General features: G+C 54.2%; 1 long non-coding RNA gene across 1 annotated transcript in view; it reads right to left on the reverse strand.

Annotated features, from left to right (window-relative positions):
* Window positions 1-12,572, reverse strand: part of LOC140430034 (uncharacterized) — a 30,242-nt gene extending 17,670 nt beyond the window's left edge. The window contains exons 1-2 of the long non-coding RNA XR_011949289.1: window positions 12,533-12,572; window positions 11,506-11,665 (exon numbers count right to left, since the gene is read on the reverse strand). This is a non-coding gene — a long non-coding RNA (uncharacterized lncRNA). The remainder of the gene's footprint in view (window positions 1-11,505; window positions 11,666-12,532) is intronic.
* Between the last annotated feature and the right edge of the window lie 12,248 nt (window positions 12,573-24,820).

The raw sequence follows: 24,820 nt of genomic DNA on the forward strand, positions 1-24,820 counted from the left end.
CCTGCTCGGTGCTCGAGCCTGCAAGCTCCTGAACCTGGTTCAGCGAGTCCACACCATGTCATCATCACCGGCGATGGCCTCACCCGATGGAAACTTGCAAGCCGACATAGACGACATTATCACGCAGTACCACAGCGTATTCGATGGAATGGGCACGCTCCCATACCGATACAAAATCCTGCTCAAGCCGAATGCCACCCCTGAAATTCATGCACCTCGCCGGGTGCCGACACCCCTCAAGGATCGTCTGAAGAAGCAATTACAGGACCTCCAAGACCAGGGCATCATATCGAAGGTCACAGAGCCAACAGACTGGGTCAGCTCCATGGTCTGCGTAAAGAAGCCGTCAGGGGAGCTTCGCATTTGCATTGACCCTAAGGATCTAAACCGCAACATCATGCGGGAACATTACCCGATACCAAAACGTGAAGAGTTGACCAGTGAGATGGCTCATGCCAAATTCTTTACTAAGCTGGATGCCTCCAAGGGTTTTTGGCAAATACAGCTGGACGCATCCAGTCGTAAGCTGTGCACGTTCAACACCCCGTTTGGTCGCTACTGCTACAACCGGATGCCTTTTGGGATCATATCTGCCTCCGAGGTATTTCACCGCATCATGGAGCAGATGATGGAGGGCATTGAGGGGGTGCAAGTATACGTTGACGACATAATTATCTGGTCCACAACGCCCCAGGAACACAATCGCTCGCCTCAAGAAGGTATTCCAGAGAATTCATGAACCTAGGGCGAAATTCTCCGGAAACGGCGCGATGTCCGCCGACTGGCACCCAAAACAGCGCAAATCAGACGGGCATCGCGCCGCCCCAAAGGTGCGGAATGCTCCGCATCTTTGGGGGCCGAGCCCCAACCTTGAGGGGCTAGGTCGGCGCCGGACAAATTTCCGCCCCGCCAGCTGGCGGAAAAGGCCTTTGGTGCCCCGCCAGCTGGCGCGGAAATGACATCTCCGGGCGGCGCATGCGCAGGAGCGTGTGCGGCCGCTGACAGCTTCCCACGCATGCGCAGTGGAGGGAGTCTCTTCCGCCTCCGCCATGGTGGAGACCGTGGCGAAGGCGGAATGGAAAGAGTGCCCCCACGGAACAGGCCCGCCCGCGGATCTGTGGGCCCCGATCGCGGGCCAGGCCACCGTGGGGGCACCCCCCCAGGGCCAGATCGCCCCGCGCCCCCCCCAGGACCCCCGAGACCGTCCGCGCCGCCTTGTCCCGCCGGTAAGGTAGGTGGTTTAATTTATGCCGGCGGGACAGGCATTTTAGCGGCGGGACTACGGCCCATCCAGGCCGGAGAATCGAGCAGGGGGGGCCCGCCAACCGGCGGGGGCGCGATTCCCGCCCCCGCCGAATCTCAGGTGCCGGAGACTTCGGCAACCGGCGGGGGCGGGGTTCACGCCAGCCCCCGGCGATTCTCCGACCCGGCGGGGGGTCGGAGAATCTCACCCATGGTCTCCAGCTCAACAGGGCCAAGTGCTCATTTGATCAATTGGATATTAGGTTCCTGGGTGACCACATCTCGCAGCAGCGCGTGCGGACAGATGCCGACAAGGTCTCGGCGATCAACGCCATGAAGACCCCGGAGGACAAGAAGGCGGTCCTCCGCTTCCTCGGGATGGTCAACTTCCTCAGGAAATTCATTCCCAATATGGTATCCCACACTACGGCCCTCCACCATCTCGTCAAGAAGTCAACGGAATTCCAGTGGCCGCCACGCATGAAGAGGAATGGCATGAGCTGAAAGCAAAGCTCACCACAGCCCCGGTTCTAGCGTTCTTCGACCCAACCAAGGAAACCAAGAATCGACTGATGCAAGCCAGGATGGCATTGGGGCGATGCTCCTTCAGCGAGATGATTCCTCATCCTGGGCTCCAGTGGCATATGTCTCCAGGGCCATGACGCCCACTGAGAAATGGTACGCTCAGATTGAGAAGGGGTGTCTGGGCCTCCTGACAGGGATTGTCAAGTTTCACGACTACGTTTACGGCCTGCCAAAATTCACGGTAGAAACGGACCACAGGCCTCTAGTACATATAATCCAGAAGGATTTAAATGACATGACACCTCGGTGACAGCAAATTCTTCTTAAGCTACGCCGCTACAACTTCGAACTTGTCTACACGCCAGGCAAAGAGCTGATCGTTGCAGATGCCCTATCCAGGTCCATTACCACACCGTGTGAACAAAGTGATTTCATCTGCCACATAGAAGCCCCAGTGCAGTTGTGTGGCACCAACCTTCCGGCCTCTGACGAACGGGTGGTCCAAATTCGTGAGGAGACGGCCAAGGATCCTCTGCTGCAGCATGTGATTCAGCACCTTACCAATCGCTGGCAGAAGGGACAATGTCCCCAGTTCTATAACGTAAAAGACGACCTGACGGTGGTGGAGGGAATCCTCCTTTGTAATTCCTCAGAGCATGCGTGCTATGGTGCTGGGCCAACTCCATGAGGGTCACCTTGGGGTCGAGAAATGCCGACGCAGTGCTCGGGAGGCGGTCAATTGGCCGGGCATCAGCCAGGACATTGCCAACACAGTCCTCAACTGCCCTACCTGTCAGAAGTTTCAACCAGCTCAACCCAAGGAAACGCTGCAACAGCACGAGATCGTGACCTCTCCGTGGTCCAAAGTCAGTGTAGACCTTTTCCATGCAAAGGGGCGTGACTACGTACTCCTGGTCGACTACTTCTCCAGTTACCCAGAAGTGGTGAAACTGTCCGACCTCACGTCGAAGGCGGTAATCAAAGCCTGCAAAGAAACGTTCGCCAGGCACGGGATTCCGCTCATGGTAATGAGCAACAACGGTCCTTGCTTTTACAGCCAGGAATGGTCAGATTTTGCACAGTCCTACAACTTCCGTCACGTAACCTCCAGTCCCCACTACCCGCAGTCAAACGGGAAGGCCGAGAAAGGGGTCCATATTGTAAAGCGGTTGCTGTGCAAAGCTGCAGATTCAGGCTCCGACTTCAACCTGACGATGCTGGCACACCCCAGTGTCCACTGGATTGTCTTCAGCGCAGATGCTAATGAATCGCTCTCTGAGGACCACAGTTCCAGCCATCCATGTTCCAGACCTTGACCACCTCACGGTCTTACAGAAAATTCAGCCGTCACGGGCCCAACAGAAGGCCACATACGATGCTCATGCCACGGATCTACCCGAGCTGGCCCCAACTGATCATGTTCGTGTCCAGTTGCCTGAGGGCGTCTGGTCAGCCACAGCTGTTGTGATCAAACAAGTGGCCCCAAGATCGTTCCTTTTCCGCATGGCTGATGGCTCCCTGCTACGGCGCAACAGACGGGCACTGCGAAGAGTTCCACGCCCGCTACCTGACCGAAGTGCCCCGCCGCCTACGATGCTTCCTCCGGACGTACCCTGCCACGAGGCCACAGATCTACCAGCAATCCTGCCAGCCCCTGCGACCACCGCGATGGCAGCGATCCCGCCTATCCACGTGCAGGCGGCTCCTGATCCACCTCTGCGGTGATCGACAAGAATTTGTCGCCCACCACAAAGACTGAATCTGTAGACTGAACTTTTGTACATTTTGTGACTTCATCGATTTAACCTCTGTAAATATTGTTTTGTTTGCCATGTATCTGCACTATTGACACCTTCCTATGTATATATGTTCATTTAGACACCTTTTGTATATAGTCAGGCATATATATATATATACGCACACACACCTTAGTATTTATTTATCTAAAAACAAAATGGGGAGATGTCATAATATCCACTCATGTATATAATGAGATGCAGACAGGCAGTGATTGACACACAGGATGACCAGTAAGCACACAACACACTGCAGCCAATCACCAGACAGGACACCACCACTATAAAGCCAGAGGGCACTAGGTTTCCCGCTCTCTCGGGACCCAGCCACTGAGACAGTCAGAGTCCACGAGCTAGCAAGTGCAAACACCATGCGGTAGCCAGTAAGTCTGGTCAGGCTACGACAAGGTCTCCAGTCAGTTCAGTATAGTGTCGACCCACAGCTGAATATGTATGTCAGTTCTATTGTTGAATAAAACAGTGTTGGATCTTCTCCAGTGTTAGACGTCTGTTTCTAGTTTCCCTGCATCGAATGCAGTCCACATTGAACCTAGCTGCCTAACACATCAAGTTCAACGAGGAGCCTTTCCTGCTGGGCTCACCACAAAAAAGGGGCAAACGTGGTCTCGGCAGAGTGAAACACCCCGTGACCAAAAAAAGTGACAAAGTGCTGCTGACTAGCGGGGTGTTCCTTCGCACTGCAACTGCTGAGAAACACTCCGCTAAACCCGCCCAAAACCCAACAAAGATTTTTCTGTTGAATTATGCTTTGTACATTTACATATGTAACATTAATGCTTTTATTATCTCTCCAAAAGCCTCTGACCCCAATAAATACATTATCCTTTAGGAAACAGTCCTGAAATATGCTAATGAGGCTCTGTTGTTAAATTTGGCTGTGTCTCCACATTCCCCCAAGCCTTGTCAGTTTACCCTACGTGGCCCTGCACACTCCCTGCCTCACTGTAATTATCAGGGTTCGTATTTCCCTTGTCGCTACTTGACTGCAATTTACCCTAGCCAGAATTCTCCAGCCGTTCGCTGGTGGCGGGATTCTCCGGTCCTGCTGGCAGCTCACCCCTGCTCATGGGTTTCCTGGTGGTGTGGGGTGGCATCAATGGGAATTCCCATTGACGCATCTGGGAGGCCGGAGAATCCCGCCCCCTATTCCCCTCTTTGCTATTTCTCTGTATCTTGCTATATCCTTTTGTTTCATTGTTAAGGAAATAGACCATTTGGTATAGTGTTCATGAGGTCCCAGTTGTGATGTTTATATCACAGCACTATTGTTGTTTCAACAACCCCACAATTTGTAATACTGTGCAATGTGAATTGTGAGGTTAAAAAGTCATTCACTGGGAGATGTACCATTGCAGCAATTTCTTGCTCATAAACTTACCTTTTCTCCATAGAGATCTGGCTGATTTGCTGTGCGTTTGCAGCATTTCCTGCTTTAATTTAACTTTTCCAGTTTTTCAGTTTTGTTTCTCTTTCTACTGACATAAATCCAGTTGTGGAATACACCATTTTGTTAAAAGTAAAAGGATGCACTGCATTTGCAAAGTCTACATCAGAGAAGATACCACAAAAATTGTGGAATGAGGGCTCAGCAAAGTGCTCTTTTTGAGATCAACTCACCAACAAGACGGTAAGCAGATAAGGGGAGGAAATCATGCTTATAGTGAACGCTACATTATTCACCTGTCTCATGTGGTGAATGAGACCTGGAGTAAAGTGTGAAGGTGAGCAATGCAAAGACCCTTCCTGTTGATTTCCTTATTTCCCATTTCTTTTACTTTGTTGATTCATGGATATTTAATGGACATTTACCTTTTATTCGAGCAGAGGAAGTGGCATCCGGGCACCTGGGTTTCCGGGCACCCAGGCACCTTGGTATTGCCATCCAAGCACCCTGGTGGTCAGGTGGCAGGCTGGCCGTTCTAAGGTGCTGGGCTGCCAGCAGGCGTGCCAAGATGCCACCCTGTCCAATGTCTGACCACCTGGAGGTCTGGGATGCTGAGAGAAGAAACTGTGTTATTCTCTCTCTCTCACTTTCTCCCTCTCCAGAAATGCTACCATCTTCTGTTTCTGAATCGGCAGAGAAATCTTGAGAGCCTGATGAATCTACAGTGGAAACCATCACAGACTGAAAGCAAAGACTTCATCCAACTGAAGACCCACCCTAAAAGAATCAAACTGCAAGGCGTCCATCTGAAACAGAGACTTTTATCCTTTTACATTTCATATTATTCTTTTTCTTTTACACCCTTCTTTCTTCTCTGTGTTTCTCTGTCTTGTGTGTGTGTGTAGAGGGTGGGGCGAGTTAAAGGAGGGAGGTTAGGAATTAGATAATAGGTAACCAGTTGTTACAAACCTGGGTGACTGTAGTTATTGGGCAGCCAAAGACCAAAGACTTAAGATATTTTCTAAAAGTGAATAGTTAATAAATAGTGGGAATGGAATTGACTGCACGCTAGCTCAGGGTGTTGTAACAACAATAACAATGTATGTGAGTCATCTGTGGCTACATACTAAAATCAATTAAATTGCATTAAAGTGCTGATGACACGATCATAGTGGGTCGGATCTCAAACACCAATGAGTCAGAGTATAGGATGAGATAGAGAACCCAGTGGCATGGTGTAACGACTACAATCTCTCTCAGCGTCAAGATGTGTTTACAGATGTGTCATAGAAAGCATCCTATCTGGCTGCATCACAGTTTGGTACGTCAACTGCTCGGCCCAAGACCATAAGAAACTACAGAGAGTCGTGAACACAGCCCAGTCCATCAAGCGAACCCGCCTCCCATCCATTGAGTCTGTCTACACTTCCCGCTGCCTTGGGAAAGCGGGCAGCATAATCAAAGACCCCTCCCACCCAGGTTATTCTCTCTTTCAACCTTTTCCATCAGGCAGGAGATACAAATGTCTGAGTACACGCACTAACAGGTTCAAAATCAGCTTCTTCCCCATTGTTACAAGACTCCTGAATGACCTTCTCATGAAGTGAACTGATCTCTCGATGCACCTTCTCTACTGAGTAGCACTACACTCCGTATGCTTCACCCGATGTCTATGTATTTACATTGTGTATGTATCATATGTCCTATGCTTTTCATGTATGGAACGATCTGCCTGGACTGCATGCAGAACAACATATTTCACTGTACCTCGTACATGTGACAATAAATCTAAATCTAAAATCTGTGCTAGATATGTGGCAATGCATACCTTTACAATTAAAGCAAATTACTGCGGATGCTGGAATCTGAAACCAAAGAGAAAATGCTGGAAATGCTGGAAAGAGACCAAACGCAGGCTGGGTGGTCGCTTTGCTGAGCACCTTCGGTCTGTGCGCATTCAGGCCCCTTACCTTCCCGTTGCTTGCCATTTTAACACAAGACCCTGCTCCCATGCCCACATGCCTGTTCTTGGCCTGCTGCAATGTTCCAGTGAAGCTCAACGCAAACTGGAGGAACAACACTCATCTTCCGGTTAGGCACGCTACAGCCTTCCGGTCTCAACATTGAATTCAACAACTTCAGATGATCAGCTCTACCCCACCTCGAACCCTTTGTTTTCATTCCATTTCATTTGAACTGTCTTTTACTCTTTCTTTCTCTCTTGTCTTTCTTTATATATATTTAAACCCCCACCCCCCACCTTATCCACCTTTCCTTACCCTTTCTCCCCTTTGCTTCCCCCTCCCCCTCCCCCACATCTACATCTGTCACAGTTTACCCTCTGATCTTAGTTTCCCTGATGTTTGGCCTTTCACACCTTTTGTTCTCTCTGGGGACTGCCATTAGCACTCTTTCCCCTTGGTTTCTGTGGCTGTGACTCACCGTTCATTCTCACTCCACAGTATAAATATTCCCCACTTTCTCTGTCTGTTAGCTTTGACAAAGGGTCACCGGGACTCGAAACGTTAGCTCTTTTCTCTCCCTATAGATGCTGCCAGACCTCCTGAGATTTTCCAGCATTTTCTCTTTGGTTTCATACCTTTACAATGTTTTGTTAAATTTGATGGGGTAAATCTGTAAAACGGTTGGTAATTAGTTGACAGCCTGTTTTACATTTTCAGGAAAGATGTAAAACAGACTGCGAATTCCCTATTTTATATTTTCACACAACATCAAGATCTATCACAATTAATCTTGCAATATGGTGGAATTGCAATATCGAGGAAACCAAAGCCTACAGTTGCTGTACTTCAATAAATAAGTAATTAATTGTGAAAAGTGCTGTGACACATTTGGCATGGAAAGATTTATACAGATATAAGTATTATTATTGATAATGAAAATTGTTTTTAAGTAAGCCAACCAAATTGGAAATCTAGAAAGATGAAGGGAAGTAAAGTTGATGATTGCCTCTCATTACACACACATACGAGCAATGATATCAGTGCATTCAAGGCACTATTTGAAGTCTTTCTTGAGAACGCTGGCTGGCCCCCTGCCATGCAATGGTGTCCCTGGAATGACACAATGTGGTCAGGCATCCACTGATGTATCAAGGAAACTGGACTCCAATTAACACCTTTCTGTGGAAGATGTGGTACATTGGGTTTGTTGCTCATCTGCCCCCTCAGGAATACAGGTTAGTAAGAACATCTTACAATAACCAAATACTGCAAATGCTGGGGATCTGAAACAAACAGAAAATCCTGGAAATACTCAGAGATCCAGCAGGATCTACGGAGGGAGGGAGCAGTTAGCTTTTCTGGTGGATGACCTGGTGTTCTGATGAAAGATCATCAATCTGAAATGTTGAGTGAAATTTTGGGACCCCCCCAGATCAGGTCTGGCAAGCCAGGGCTGGGTGGGGCTGGTAGTGCTGGGCTAAAGGGTGTCATGATGGCAGCGCTGTTCTCTATCTGTCTCCACTGGGATTTTACCTGCAGATAGGGGAGATGCAGGCAGCCAGCTGACCCTTACGCCAATTGAGGCCGTCAAGTGGCCAATTAACAGTGCCGATGAAATGTTAACTGTGTTCCTCTCTACCCACAGATACAGTCTGTCCTGTTGAGTATTTCCTGCATTCTCCACCTTTCATTCAGATTTCCAGCATCTGCAATTTGTTCTTTTGCATTCGAGGTAATTGTTACACTGCCCGCTTGACAGACCCTGGATGAACAGACATGAAATAAATGTCAGCTGTAGAATTCACCTGTCAATGTCCCACTCCAATTCCACAGGTTGTGAATTTAACCTATTCTTTTCAGTAGACAAGAGGGTCACCTGCTGGTAACTGGTAACTTCTTTAGATCAGGAGATCTGGGGCGAAATTCTCCGTTATCGGCGGAAAGTCCGCCGATCGGCGCAAAAAACGGCGCAAATCCGACTTGCGTCACGTTGGAAAAATGGGCCGAAAGTCTCCGGCCCGAAATGGGCTAGCAGCGACATAACGGGATCCGCGCTTGCGCAGTGGTTCACGCCGTGCAGCATCATACGCGCCGCACGGCGTGACGGCTCATAAGGCCGCGCTGCTCCCCCCCACCCGACCGGAACACCCGACCGCAACACCCGACTGGATGGCTGGCCGTCGCTCAGCCCCGAGGTTCGAGTCACGGGATGTGGAGGCGCTCCTGGACGCGGTGGAGCAGAGGAGGGACGCCCTGTATCCCGGGCACGGCCGCAGAGTTGCCCCACGCCACAGCCGGCGTCTGCGGGTTGTGGGGGGAGACCCACGCAGACATGGGGAGAATGTGTAAGCTCCACATGGACAGCGACCCGGTGCTGGGATTGAACCCGGGCCTTGGCGCCGTGAGGCAGCAGTGCTAATCACTGCACCACCGTGCTGTCCGCTTCTCAGTCTTCTTGATTTTACATGGTGTGCTGCTACGTCTAGGTGTGTCCCCAGGATACACATCAGAGATGGAGGCAGCAGGCTGCTTTCTGCACCTTGTGGTCTTTGATGCCCTTGGTGGACACGCTCTGGTGATTCCTCACCTCTGCGGTGTCCGCCAGCCTCAGCGTGGGTGGCCGCCCTGTCCTTAGCCACACCAGTCACCTTCAGTGCACACTCCTCAGAGGTGGTGAGGAGGGAAGTGGCAGAGGCCGTCACCGCTGCGGCCCTGACACCACGGACAGGCACCCAGTGCCACAAGAAGGTGAACAACCTCGTCAGAGCAGGCAGGGTGAGCCTCCCCCATATCCCCCTCCCCCATATTCCCCCTCCCCCATATCCCCCCTCCCCCATATCCCCCCTTCCCCCATATCCCCCTCCCCCATATCCCCCCTTCCCCCATATAGTGTTTCCAGCCTCACTGGCCGAGCAACGGGAAGCTCGCGGCAATTCCTGCTCGCTACAACACTGAGAAATCTTTACGGAGAATCACGCCCTACCTCTACAAAACTGGTAATATCTATCTTCTGATATGCCTCCCATTTAAGGCAGAAATGAGGAGAATGTTTTTCTCTCAGAGGGCGGTTCGGAAATGGAGAATTCTGTGCTCAGTGTTGGCCTCAGCACAGGTAGAAGCATTTGTTGTACCGCTGTAGCAGTGGTAGCTGCCACCTGTTGTTGTTCGGGCCTTCTACTTACTCAGCTGCAGCTTATTTACTTCAGCAGATGGCTGGCAATTGTTAGCTCGAACATTTCTCGAGTCATGTTCCCCCATGTCCATGGATAATGCTGTTTGACAAACTATGCCATAAGTTAGGCAATTTCATTGACTTACTGAGAATGCGTTCACTTTCTGAACCACAAACAAATCTGTTCTGCAGTGTTCCCTCGTGAAATTTTCCAAAATTACCCATAATGGACAGCGTTTTCAAAGCCACGATAAAGTCTCCAATGTCTTCACTGGGAACTGATTCCTCCAAACTGATAGATTTGTGGAACCGCCAACATTTGGAACTGCAGTGCTGCTCACACTTGTACAAAATGTCTGGCAACGGTGTGTCTTTTGGCTGAGCTGGGGCAAGCAAATTCTTGAACATCTTGTTCACTCCTGGGCCTGCTTGAGTCAACAATGCCACCCTTTTCCTGATTAACAGCTGGATTATCAGGTTTTTGGGGGATATTATTAGCAGTGAAAAATATCTCGAGCTGCTCACATATGCACCGAAAGACTCTCAGTCACTGTATTCTCACAGTCGCCCAATGATACCTGGTGACGCAGCCATCTTTGCAAATCCAGTCCACCCACATGGGCAAACAGTCTTTTTTCTCAGACTGGATTTTTAAGCTTAATTGTCACTGAAAAGAAAAAATTCAGAAGTTCTTCTGCTGGTTTTCTCAAAGCTTCTCCAACTCAGTTGTTGAGCTAAGGAATCCGCAATCCCACCTTGCCACCAGACGGTGATATCTTTGCAGGACAAGAACGCTGTATGCTGCACGGACTCTGGTACCCAAGTAAAAATTGGTTTCATCCAGTTTGGTTTATACAGCAACATAGGAAATAGGACTCTGAGTATGCCATTCGGCCCCTCGAGCCAGCTCCACCATTAAATTAGATCATTGCTGATCTTCCACCTTAAACCCACTTTCCTGCACTATACCCGCATCCCTTGATACAAACATAGGTACATACATGTTTATATGCTTTACACAAATGACCAGAGGAGGGTGCTATTAGAGTGGCCTGGTGGAACAGCTTCAGATGACATACTGGGGGTTAAATGAGGCTGTGTAGCAACCGTTTCTTCAATGCTATGTGGCCTCAAGAGGATTGAAAATTGGAGCTAAGATATGTGTACAATTCTGACAAGAAGCACGCAGACCACCATCTTGGCAAAGGAGTTAGTGATCCTGATTGCTTGCAAAATTGGAGCCGCAAGATGATGATATAAATCAATGTACAACTCCGATTTAATGCCAGTGCTGCCATTTTCAAACTACACGCGCAGGCCAATGCCCTGATATAATCTCACGCAGTTAAGCACATTACATGGAATGAAGGAATCGTCACAAGTAGATTATGAACTACTTACAGGCCAGTTGCTGGATTATTTCTTTTGACTGTTGCGTGTTTTTGGTGTTTTCCTGTACTTGACAGAGAGTGGTCTGATTGGTGTTGAAGTACTTTTTCGGACATTTAAAATTTTGTGCTGAAGTAAGTTGCTTCCGGACATAGTTGGCCGATAGGACTTCCTCCAGGAATGAAAGAAACAGGGAGATTTTAACGAGGCCATGAGAGCAGGGCAAGTTGGTAAAAAAAGGAGAAAGTGGGGGAAAAGAGCTCTCAGCAGAAGGCCATATGGGCCCGAAGGAACTATTCCCTTACTTCAACTGGATTAAACCAATTTTCACTTGGGTATCAGACTCCATGCAGCATCCAGGCCCATAACCTCTATGTATCAGAGGTAGAAAAGTGACCAATTACCAGCGCGCAAAAATCCCAACAAACCTTCCACCCTCCAGTAGCAGCCTTCTGTGGCAGAACACTTTGAGCAGACCAGAGCATGGCGCAGTTTGAATGTACCCATGCCTCCTTGTGATGGGAAAATAAGGGAACACACATTGAGGTCAGGGATTTAAACTGCAGGTTTTAATTGAAGACAACAAGCTGTTTTAAAGGTACATTGAAGATTTTCACCTTTTTTGTTCTTTATTTTAAACATGCAATGCTGTTTTGTTTACAACATAATTTCTCTCAACCCTCCTCCGGCTACTTTCTGAGGTCCCTATTTGACTTTTCCAAAACTGCCTGCTTTACACATACCTCTCCTGCCAAAGTTACCACATCCTCGCTTGGCCGCTTCCTCCATTCCCTCTCCACCTATATCTGACCCAGGATATGTTCTGCGAGTGCATACTGCCCTTCCTTTTCACCAAAGACATTTGCCAATCCCTCTTTTTCTGCATCATTCTATCTCCTTTATCCACCATTTTAGTTTTATACTCCTCCAGCTTTTTTGCCTCTGGTATTATCGCTGACTTTTATTTCCATTATTTAGCTGTCTAATTTCTTGTATTTTGCCTGCGGTGCCAGCGATCAGGTTGCCCTGTTTTACTCACTGATTTACCCACACCGGGTCCACCTCAATGACTGGATCATCGGATTGTTGGGAGTCACAACCTTCCTTCCTTCAGGGATAACTCAGCTCGAAGATGTTTCTCTATTGCCCCATCCAGGTGCATCTCTGCACTCCTGGCTGGCTGTCAAAATCTGTAACAATTTAATTGAATATATGGTAATTAAAATCGACAATATAAAAAAGTTAAAAGAACGATAAAGGAGATTGCACACAAATATATAAAAATGTTTCTATTGGGCATGATCTAACGGCTGTGGCACGCGGGGTGAGAGAGAGTGGGAGGGCCGGTTAGATAGCTGGAGTGGCAGGAATCGGGAACCATGCCAGGCGCTATCGGATTCCGATCTAACCGGCCACTCCCATTGGCGAGATCCAGATCCCGCCACGGCGAGAAACCAATAATCACCAATTAAGACCATCTCCATCCCATGGCCGCCCAGCCAAACGGCCGCCCAGGATGTAAGCTCCTCCCAGCGAACAGCCTTGCGGGCGCCGTTTAGTAAACCTTTTCAATCATGAACCTGGTGGAGAAGTTGCTGTGGGGATTTGTGTCTGTGTGGGTTTTCTCCGGGTGCTCTGGTTTCCTCTCACAGTCCAAAGATGTGCGGGTTAGGTGGATTGGCCATGCTAAATTTCTTGTCCGTCCCACCGAATATCCCAGTGACGGTGATGGTCACCTTCACTCCCACTGCCCATAGCGTCTGCAGGTTAGTGTTAATGGGGAATCTGCAATTCCAGCACTTCCCAGCTCCCAAGTGGATTCCCAGGGTCCATGTGCCAGGAAGCAGGCGGCTGATAAAGCTGAGAATTCCAATCAGCCCGTGAGGCCGGGAGACAGAAACACCACAGAGGCAGCGGGCAACATTCCCAACCCAGGAGCTGGGCCATCGCACTGGGGTGACCAGAGGGTGGGTGTGTGGACCGGGGAGGGAACCAGCATCCGGTCCGGGGTCTGCCATCCTGCTGTGGATGGGGGTGGGTGTGCAGGGCATGTTGGATGGCACCATGAGGGATGGCAGGGGATGTGAGGGTGAGGGCGAGGTCTGGGGGACCTCTGGGTCTGGGGTGGAAGCCGTAGCTGATTGGCCCTCACCTCTCCAATTCCTTATAGATTTCACATTATGGACCCCGCGGAGGCTGCCATCATGGAGCTGCTGGCAGGACCAGACGGTCAGACGGCGGAGAAGATGTCGGCATGAGCGTCGGCAAAAGCGCAAGGCAGCTGCCCATGCGCTGAGTCCCGCCCCACACCCTGAGGACCCGGCCATCCATCAGGTCAGGGAGGCAGATGCGGGAGTCCGGTGAAGGCCCAGAGTGCACAGCATCGCTGGTCTTTCAAACAGGTGACGGACAGCGTGTGTCTCGGGAGGCTCCGCCTCAACAAGGAGATGGTGCGTCATTTGTGCCATGTCCTCACGGGCTTGGCACCACGTGGAGGAGGAGGATACCCGCTCCCGGTGGCCATCAAGGTCACCGCAGCCCTGAACGTTTACGCCTCAGGTTCATTCCAGGGCTCGAGCGGGGGCGTGTGTGGACGCGGATGTTTCCCAACCTCCTTGAAGTCACAGATGCCCTGTTTGCCCGTGCTGGTGAGTAAACTTTGAACTGGACCAGACAGGATGCCTGGGCAGCAGGATTCTCCGCCCTCGCCAGGGTGCAGGGGGTAATAGATGGTACACATGTCACCTTCCGTGCACTGGGCGGTCCGGGAGTGCCCTTCAGTAACAGAAACGTCCAGCTTGTGTGTGACCACCACCTCAATAATCTTTATTAGTGTCACAAGTAGGTTTACGTTAACACTGCAATGAAGTTACTGTGAATATCCCCGAGTCGCCACATTCTGCCGCGTGTTCGGGTAGAAGATCACGACGTGCGCCCGCTTCCCAGGGAATGTGCAAGACAGCGACATCCTGGAGCAGTTGGAGATCCCGGCATCATTGAGGAACACCCCAGGATGGGGGATAAGGGGTACCCGCTTAGGACCTGGCTAATGCCGCCAGTACGGCGACAGGTGGCTGATGCGGAGACCCGGTACAACGCTGTCATTGAGCGGTGCATCGGACTGGTAAAAATACAGTTCTGCCACCTCGACTGCTCTGTTGGAGCCTGCAGTACCCCCCCCCCCCCCCCCCCCCCCGGAGGGTCGCCCACTTTGTGATGTGGTGGTGAGGGTCCGGCATTCCCAGGGGATCTTCACAAAGGATATGGCTTCATCCGTCATCACTCCCCCCCCCCCCACTTGCCCCCCCCCCCCCCAACCTCCCACTTCATCACCATGTTCCAGCCTTCCAGGGTGTCCTCGGGTCACTGTCGAGCGCAGGGGGGTGATGATAACCCGCAGAGAGCTGAGCGCCGCTGCTCCTCAATCTATGCCATAGTCTGACCCCTCCCTGTCTGCTGAGTGCTCGCTCACACCCATCACCGGCACGTGATACACCTTGGTGGGGAGGGTGGGGTGCGGTGGGGCAAGGACCCTGGGACTGGGGAAGGCGGAGCGCAGAGGGGGGAGGGCAGCGCGGAATAACATGTCAGAGGCTTCACATGTCTCAAATGTAATGTCTGTTTGATAATGGACCAGTCCCCAGTCCCCGATGGTACCCCCCTCCCCGTGCCCTCTCAGTGATCGTCAATCTTATTAACCCTCCGTGCTCTACCGTCACGTTGAGCTGTATCCCCTGGATACACATCGAGGTGTAGACAGCTAACTGCTTACCGCGTCGCATGGCCTTTGATGCCCCATGCAGGCTTCCCCTGGAAGGACCCAGCCGATTGGCTGGCACATGCCTTGCCATGCCACCCTGTTCCACGCGCTGACCCCGTAAAGCACTGTTGTCAGGGGCGTGGACTCGGGGGAGCTGGTGACTGTCTCCCTCTTGGTGTCCCCTGGTTGGCCTCCAGCACTCCTTCCTCCCGGTCGGTGCATGTAGAGCCCAGGGGGGGTCACCTTGGGTGGTAGGGCAGCTGAATTCAGTTCCGCCTGCCCCTTCATCATCTGGTGGCTCTCCCGGTGTCCACGGCAAAGTGTCTCTGAGGCTATTCCCTCGCCAATGACCAGCTGCGTCAGGAACACAGTCCTCTGCGACCGGGACATGGTCATGAACTCCACAACGTCCACCTGAGACTGGGACTCAGAGTAGGCAGCACGGTAGCACAGTGGTTAGCACTGTGGCTTCACAGCTCCAGGGTCCCAGGTTCGATTCCCGGCTTGGGTCACTGTCTGTGAGGAGTCTGCACGTTCTCCCCGTGTGTGCGTGGGTTTCCTCCGGGTGCTCTGGTTTCCTCCCACAGTCCAAAGATGTGCAGGTTAGGTGGATTGGCCATGTTAAATTACCCTTAGTGTCCAAAAGGCTAGGTTGGGTTTTATTAGGTAGGGTTACTGGGTTTGCGGGGATAGGGCGGGGGAGTGGGCTTGGGTAGAATGCTCTTTCAGAGGGTTGGTGCATATTCAATGGGCCGAATGGCTTCTTCCTGCATGTGATGAACGGTTACTGCCTTATCACCATGTAAGGTGATGTCCCCTTTAAGACCAGGCTTGGAACCCTGGGGACTCCGCCTCTGGCTCCGCCCATCTGGGAGCCATACATAAAGGCCTGCCTCATGGTCTGTATAGCAGTCAGCTCTCGTCCAAATCTGTAGCATAGTTATTAGCCTAATAAAGCCTTCTTTACAGTTTAATCTCTAAGCATCATTATTGAGGGTACCTCAATTTAATAGGCTAAACTAGATTCAGGATGGACGCAGGCCTAAAACCAGAGAAGCTCAATCTGGAAGCACTAACGCCGGAGGCAAAGGACATTTTTAAATACTGGCTGCGGTGCTTCGAGGCCTACCTGGACTCCGCAGAGACTCCCATCCTGGGGCCACACAAGCTGCGTCTACTCCACGCCCGGGTGAGTCACAGAATCTCCGCCACGCTCGAAAAGGCCACGACTTATGAGGAAGCGATTGAGTTGCTCCGCAAGCGGTTTGTCAAACCCGTCAATGAGGTGCACGCCCGGCATCTGCTCTCTACCTGCCGGCAGTGCTCGGGGGAATCGCTCGACGGGTTTGTTGAGAAACTCACCGCGCTGGCCAGGGACTGTGACCATCAGGATGTGACAGGGGAAGTCCATATGAACCTGCACATCAGAGATTCTTTCGTGTCTGGCATCCGCTCGACCTACATCCGGCAGCGACTGCTCAAAAACGGGGCAAAAGACCTCCAGGAGACGCTAACGCTCGCCTCCTCGCTGGAGGTGGCCCGACACAACTTGGGTACGTACCCCACAGACTCTGCCAGCCCCCCCCGGACTTCCTCAGACTCGCCCGTATTACAGGCCTGCGCCACGCGGTGACCCGCTCACCATGGGGGCACACCTTGCTACTTCTGCGGGCAGGGCCAGCACCCATGCCCACGCTGCCCAGCCCGCTCCGCGATCTGCAGCGACTGCGGGAAGAAAGGGCACTTTGCGAGGGTCTGCCTGGCCAGACCCAGGGGCCAGAAAAACAAAGAACAGCCGGCCCGAAAATCACGCTCTCAGGCCCGCAGGCCTCGCAATGCGGCTGCGCACCGACCCGTCACGCCCCCTTCTGACGCGTCATCAGCCTCGTGCGAATCATGGGAGCGGCCATCTTCTCGACCTGACACGTGTGACCAACGGCAGCGGCCATTTTACGACTCCGACTACCCGCGACTGGGTGCGATCACCCTCGATCAAACTCGGCCAAAACACCTGCAGGACTCCATGATGCAGGTCCAGGTCAACGGGCACGACACTGCATGCCTCTTCGACTCCGGGAGCACGGACAGCTTTATCCACCCTGAAACGGTAAGGCGCTGCTCCCTACGCACCCATCCCACATCCCAAACCATAGCCCTCGCATCTGGGTCCCACTCGGTACAAATCACGGGGTACTGTATTGCGGATCTCTCGATCCAGAGTGCCAAATACACCCGTTTCAAATTTTATATCCTCCCTCACCTCTGTGCCCCCCTACTGCTCGGACTGGATTTCCAGTGCAGCCACCGAAGCCTGACACTGAAGTTCGGCGGACCCTTGCCCCACCTCACGGTGTGCTGCCTTGCGACACTGAAAGTTGCACCCCCCTCGCTATTCGCTAACCTCACTCCCGACTGTAAGCCCGTCGCCACCAGGAGCCGGCGCTACAGTGCCCAAGATATGGCTTTTATCAAGTCAGAGGTTCAGCGTTTACTGGGAGAGGGGGTCATCGAGGCTAGCAACAGCCCTTGGAGAGCGCAAGTGGTGGTAGTCCGGTCCGAGGAGAAGAAACGGATGGTCGTGGATTATAGCCAGACCATCAACCAATTCACGCAGTTTGATGCGTACCCCCTTCCTCGCATCGCGGAAATGGTAAATCGGATCGCCCAATACCGAGTCTTTTCCACGGTCGACCTCAAATCTGCCTACCACCAGCTCCCCATCCGACCAAAAGACCGCCTCTATACTGCCTTCGAAGCAGCCGGCCGGCTCTTCCACTTCCTCAGGGTCCCCTTTGGTGTCACAAATGGGGTCTCCGTCTTTCAAAGGGCGATGGACCAAATGGTGGACCAGTACGGTTTGCTGGCTACATACCCGTACTTGGACAATGTCACCATCTGCGGCCATGATCAGCAGGACCATGACGCTAACCTCAAAAAGTTCCTCCAGACCGCCCGAGACCTTAACCTTACCTATAACGAGGGCAAATGCGTTTTCCACACCACCCGGCTGGCCATCCTCGGCTATGTCGTGGAAGACGGGGTCCTAGGTCCCGACCCCGACCGCATGCGCTCCCTTTAGGAACTCCCTCTCCCCCGCAGCCTCAAGGCCCTCAAACGGTGCTTGGGGCTTTTCTCCTATTACGCCCAGTGGGTCCCCAAGTATGCGGACAAAGCCCGCCCACTCCTAAAGACCACCACTTTTCCCCTCTCGGCTGAGGCTCAATTGGCCTTCAACCGCATCAAGGCCGACATCATCAAGGCCGCCATGCACGCGGTGGACGAAACCATCCCTTTCCAGGTAGAGAGCGATGCATCAGACATCGCCCTGGCTGCTACCCTCAATCAAGGAGGCAGACCAGTAGCGTTCTTCTCCCGAACCCTCACGGCCTCCGAGATTCGACACTCTGCAGTCGAAAAGGAGGCACAAGCCATTGTGGAGGCTGTGCGGTGCTGGAGACACTACCTCACCGGTAGGAGGTTTACCCTCGTCACCGACCAACGGTCGGTCGCCTATATGTTCGATAACACGCAACGGGGCAAAATAAAAAACGATAAGATTTTGAGGTGGAGGATCGAACTCTCCACCTACTCGTACGATATCAAGTATCGTCCAGGGGAGCTCAACGAGCCCCCAGATGCCCTGTCCCGCGGCACATGCGCCAACGCGCAGGAGGACCGCCTGCAAGCCATCCACAATGACCTCTGCCACCCGGGGGTTACCCGGCTCGTCCATTTCATCAAGTCCCGCAACCTACCTTACTCAACCAAGGAGGTCAAGGCCATGGTCAGGGCCTGCCAGGTCTGTGCGGAGTGCAAACCGCACTTCTATCGGCCAGACAAGGTTCGGCTCGTGGAGGCCTCGGGCCCCTTTGAGCGACTGAGCGTGGACTTCAAGGGGCCTCTCCCGTCCACCAACCGTTATGCCTATTTCCTCACCGTGATCGATGAGTTCTCCCGTTTCCCATTCGCCATTCCCTGCACCGACATGACCTCAGCCACGGTGATTAAGACACTGCACAGCATCTTCACCCTGTTCGGTTTCCCTGCTTATATCCACAGCGACCGGGGTACATCGTTCATGAGCGATGAACTGCGTCAGTATCTGCTCAGCAAAGGCATCGCCTCGAGCAGAACGACCAGCTATAACCCACGGGGAAACGGGCAGGTGGAGAGGGAGAACGCTACCGTGTGGAAGGCTGTCCTTCTGGCCCTGCGGTTGAGAAATCTCCCAACCACCCGCTGGCAGGAGGTCCTACCCGATGCCCTACACTCCATTAGGTCACTCCTCTGCACGGCCACAAATGAGACCCCTCTTGAGCGATTGTTTCTCTTCCCCAGGAAGTCTACCTCCGGGGTCTCGCTTCCACCTTGGCTGACGGCTCCAGGACCTGTTCTTCTCCGGAGGCACGCGAGGAGCCATAAAACGGACCCCCTAGTTGAAAAGGTCCGACTGCTCCACGCCAACCCCAGTTACGCCTACGTGGAGTACTCCGACGGCAGGCAAGATACGGTTTCCCTCCGGGATCTGGCGCCCGCTGGATCCTCCACCACAGACGCCCCTTCCCGCGCCGCTCCCCTGCAGGACCCGTCGCCTCCTACAACACACCCCCTTCCGGCCCTACCACCCGTTGGTGAGCTCCTACCGTGCGCCCCCCCCTTTACACACCCCGCCGGTGCCGGCTCCGCTACCCCCGGCCCTGCCTAGTTCCTCTGCCCCGACCCGGACCGAAGCTCCAACCGCTGTGCTCCCGGATGTGCCCTCAACCGGGACGTCCGTGCCCGCCGCACCACCGCCCGAACTGAGGAGATCGAGGAGGACGATCCGGCCGCCGAGACGGATGGACCTATGATGGCACTTCACCCCCCGCCGGACTCCTTTTTAAACAGGGGGGTGAATGTGATGAACGGTTACTGCCTTATCATCATGTAAGGTGATGTCCCCTTTAAGACCAGGCTTGGAACCCTGGGGACTCCGCCTCTGGCTCCGCCCATCTGGGAGCCATACATAAAGGCCTGCCTCATGGTCTGTATAGCAGTCAGCTCTCGTCTCTAGCTGTAGCATAGTTATTAGCCTAATAAAGCCTTCTTTACAGTTTAATCTCTAAGCATCATTATTGAGGGTACCTCATATTATATAACAGTGCATGCTGCATGCTTAAAAGTGTTTGTATGTTTTAATTTAGAATATGGCAATTGAAAATTTAGTTGGGAAGAAGAGAAGTCAGAACTTCTTGGACCACTAACAATGGAGATTCTTGAAGCCGGACAAAATGTAAATGACACTGTCTCCTTACAGTCCTGCAGAAGGGGTCGTAAAATGTTGTTACAAGATGGTTCTGACCTGGTCAAATATCCCCCATGTCTTATTGTCTTTAGGTCTCATTGTCCTTGGAACATCTGGGGCTGGATTCTCTATTTCAGCGGCTAAGTGCCAGCTGGAACGGAGAATTTGCGGGTGGGTTATGTTGAAAAGATCAGCGCCGCCCCTTCACTTATTCCGGGACTGGTGAGGGGCTAGCAACGCACTGAAAATGGCCAGATTGGGCAGCACGGTGGCGCAGTGGTTAGTGCTGCAGTCTCACGGCGCCGAGGTCCCAGGTTCGATCCCAGATCTGGGTCAGTGTCCGTGTGGAGTTTGCACATTCTCCCCGTGTTTGCGTTCGCCCCCACAACCCAAAGATGTGCAGGGTAGGTGGATTGGCCACGCTAAATTGCCCCTTAATTAGAAAAAATGAATTGGGTACTCTAAATTTAGCAACAAAAAGAAAATGGCCAGATTATGGCCAGATCCCTGGCCGCATATGTGCATGGCTGACATGCAACGTTTGCGCCGTACAACATGGCGCAGCCATGCACAGACCTGGCCCACCATCCGCGACCCCACGGGCCACCTCCTGGCCAGTCCCCACCAATCCCCCAACACTTGCGGCCGCGGATGGGCAGGTGGAAGCCGCTCAGGCTGGAGGGCGGTCTGCTCGACAGGCCGAAGAGGAGAAGGAGGGATAAGACGAGGAGGAGGAGGTGGTGGTGCCAAGGAGGCGCCTGATGAGGCTTCGCATGTACCGGCGCCGCATGGGAGTGGGGGGGACACCCGCTACCGGTGGCCGTCAAGGTGACGGTTGCCCTCAAACTCTACGCCACGGGGTTGTTCCAGTCGCTGAGTGGGGACCTGTCCGGCATCTCGCAGGCATAGGTGCACAGGTGCATCCACGCCATCACGACGCCCTGTATGCCCTTGCGGACCGGTACATACAGTTACCTGTGGACCGCGTCCACCAGGATGCCCGAGCAGTGGTGTTCACTGCCATCGCCAGGATGCCCATGGTCCAGGCGGTCATTGATGGGATGCATGTCGCCCGACAGGCATCGGTGTGTAACAGGCCGATGTTCACGAACAGGAAGGGTTACTATTCCATGGACGTACAGGTGGTCTGTGACCACGAGATGAAGATCCTGCATGTCTGCGCCCGGTACCCAGGCAGTGTGCATGACTCATTTATCTTGGCGCAATTATTCATCCCAGGCTGTGGGGCTGGTTGCTGGGCGACAGGGGTTACTCGTTTATGTTGTGGCTGATGACGCCAATACGGAGGATACAGAGCAACGCGGAGAACCGCTACAATGAGGTGCTTTGGGGTGCTCAAGGTGCGTATCAGGCGCTTGGACCGCTCTGGAGGGGTCCTCCAGTACGAATCAAGGAAGGTCGGCCGCATTGTGGCGGTCTGCTGCATTCTCCACACTATAGCCCAGCAGAGGGGCAATGTGCTGGAGGAGGATGAGGTGCAAGGGTCTCGTCAGACGAGGAGGAGGAGAGAGAGAGGGACAATGGGTGGGACAGGGCGGCTGGACATGCACGGCAGGCTGTGTGACAACACCGGCAGGGCAAGCGAGCATGGGGCGCTTTGGTCGACTCACATTTCACCAACTGGGGGGTGGGGTTGCTGGGCAGGAGCATGAATACCATAATAGCGCCCCCCTCACCACCCTCCCCTCCCACACCACCGAACACACTCACCTTCACCACCACCGAGCACACTCCCCTCCCCCAGCACCGAGCACACTCACCTCCTCACCACCGAACTCACTCACCTCCCACACCACTGAGCACACTCACCTCCTCCAGCACCGAACACACTCACCTCCCCCACCACCGAGCACACTCACCTCCCCCACCACCGAACACACTCACCTCCCCCACCACCGAACTCACTCACCTCCCCCACCACCGAGCACACTCACCTCCCCCACCACCGAACTCACCCCCCGCCCCCACCATCGAACTCACTCACCTCCTCACCACCGAGCACACTCGCCTCCCCCACCACCGAACTCACTCACCTCCCCCACCACCGAGCACACTCACCTCCCCCACCACCGAACACACTCACCTCCTCACCACCGAACTCACTCACCTCCCACACCACTGAGCACACTCACCTCCTCCAGCACCGAACACACTCACCTCCGCCACCACCGAGCACACTCACCTCCCCCACCACCGAACACACTCACCTCCCCCACCACCGAACTCACTCACCTCCTCACCACCGAACTCACTCACCTCCCCCACCACCGAACTCACCCCCCGCCCCCACCATCGAACTCACTCACCTCCCCCACCACCGAACTCACTCCCCGCCCACACCACTGAACACACTCACCTCCCCCACCACCGAGCACACTCACCTCCCACACCACCGAACACACTCACCTCCCCCAGCACCGAGCACTCACCCCTCCCCCAGCACCGAGCACGCTCCCCTCCCCCAGCACCGAGCATACTCACCTCCCACACCACCGAACACACTCACCTCCCCCACCACCGAACACACTCACCTCCCCCACCACCGAGCACACTCCCCTCCCCCAGCACCGAGCACACTCACCTCCCACACCACCGAACACACACCTCCCCAGCACCGAGCACACTCACCTCCCCCACCACTGAGCACACTCCCCTCCCCCAGCACCGAGCGCACTCACCTCCCCCACCACCGAACACACACCTCCCCAGCACCGGGCACACTCACCTCCCCCACCACCGAGCACACTCACCTCCCCACGACCGAGCACGCTCACCTCCCACACCACCGAACACACACCTCCCCCAGCACCGAGCACACTCACCTCCTCCAGCACCGAGCACACTAACCTCCCACACCACCGAGCACACTCACCTCCCCCACGACCGAACTCACTCCCCGCCCCCACCACCGAACTCACTCCCCGCCCCCACCACTGAGCACACTCCCCTCCCCCACCACCGAGCACACTCACCTCCCACACCACCGAGCACACTCCCCTCCCCCACCACCGAGCACACTCCCCTCCCCCACCACCGAGCACACTCCCCTCCCCCACCACTGAGCACACTCCCCTCCCCCACCACCGAACTCACTCCCCGCCCCCACCACCGAACTCACTCCCCTCCCCCAGCACCGAGCACACTACCCTCCCCCACCACCGAGCACACTCCCCTCCCCCACCACCGAGCACACTCCCCTCCCCCACCACCGAGCACACTCCCCTCCCCACCACCGAGCACACTCCCCTCCCCCACCACCGAGCACACTCCCCTCCCCCACCACTGAGCACACTCCCCTCCCCCACCATCGAACTCACTCCCCGCCCCCACCACCGAGCACACTCCCCTCCCCCACCACCAAGCACACTCACCTCCCACACCACCGAGCACACTCCCCTCCCCCACCACCGAGCACACTCCCCTCCCCCACCACTGAGCACACTCACCTCCCCCACCACCGAACTCACTCCCCGCCCCCACCACCGAACTCACTCCCCTCCCCCAGCACCGAGCACACTACCCTCTCCCACCACCGGACACACTCCCCTCTCCCACCACCGAACACACTCACCACCCCCACCACCGAGCACACTCCCCTCCCCCAGCACCGAACACACTCACCTCCCACAACACCGAGCACACTCACCTCCCCACCACCGAGCACACTCACCTCCCCACCACCGAGCACACTCCCCTCCCACACCACCGAGCACACTCACCTCCCCCACCACCGAGCACACTCACCTCCCCCACCACCGAGCACATTCACCTTCCCCACCACCGAGCACATTCACCTCCCAGCACCGAGCACACTCACCTCCCCCACCCCCGAACACACTCACCTCCCCCACCACCGAGCACACTCACCTCCCCCACCACCGAGCACACTCGCCTCCCCCACCGCCGAACACACTCCCCTCCCCCACCGCCGAACACACTCCCCTCCCCGACCACCGAGCACACTCCCCTCCCCCAGCACCGAACACACTCACCTCCCACAACACCGAGCACACTCACCTCCCCACCACCGAGCACACTCCCTTCCCACACCACCGAGCACACTCACCTCCCCCACAACCGAGCACACTCCCCTCCCCCACCACCGTGCACACTCACCTCCCACACCACCGAGCACACTCCCCTCCCCCACCACCGAGCACACTCCCCTCCCCCACTACTGAGCACACTCCCCTCCCCCACCACCGAACTCACTCCCCGCCCCCACCACCGAGCACACTCCCCTCCCCCACCACCGAGCAAAC

Source organism: Scyliorhinus torazame, chromosome 9, assembly GCF_047496885.1.
Source record: "Scyliorhinus torazame isolate Kashiwa2021f chromosome 9, sScyTor2.1, whole genome shotgun sequence".
Classification (NCBI taxonomy): Eukaryota; Metazoa; Chordata; class Chondrichthyes; order Carcharhiniformes; family Scyliorhinidae; genus Scyliorhinus; species Scyliorhinus torazame.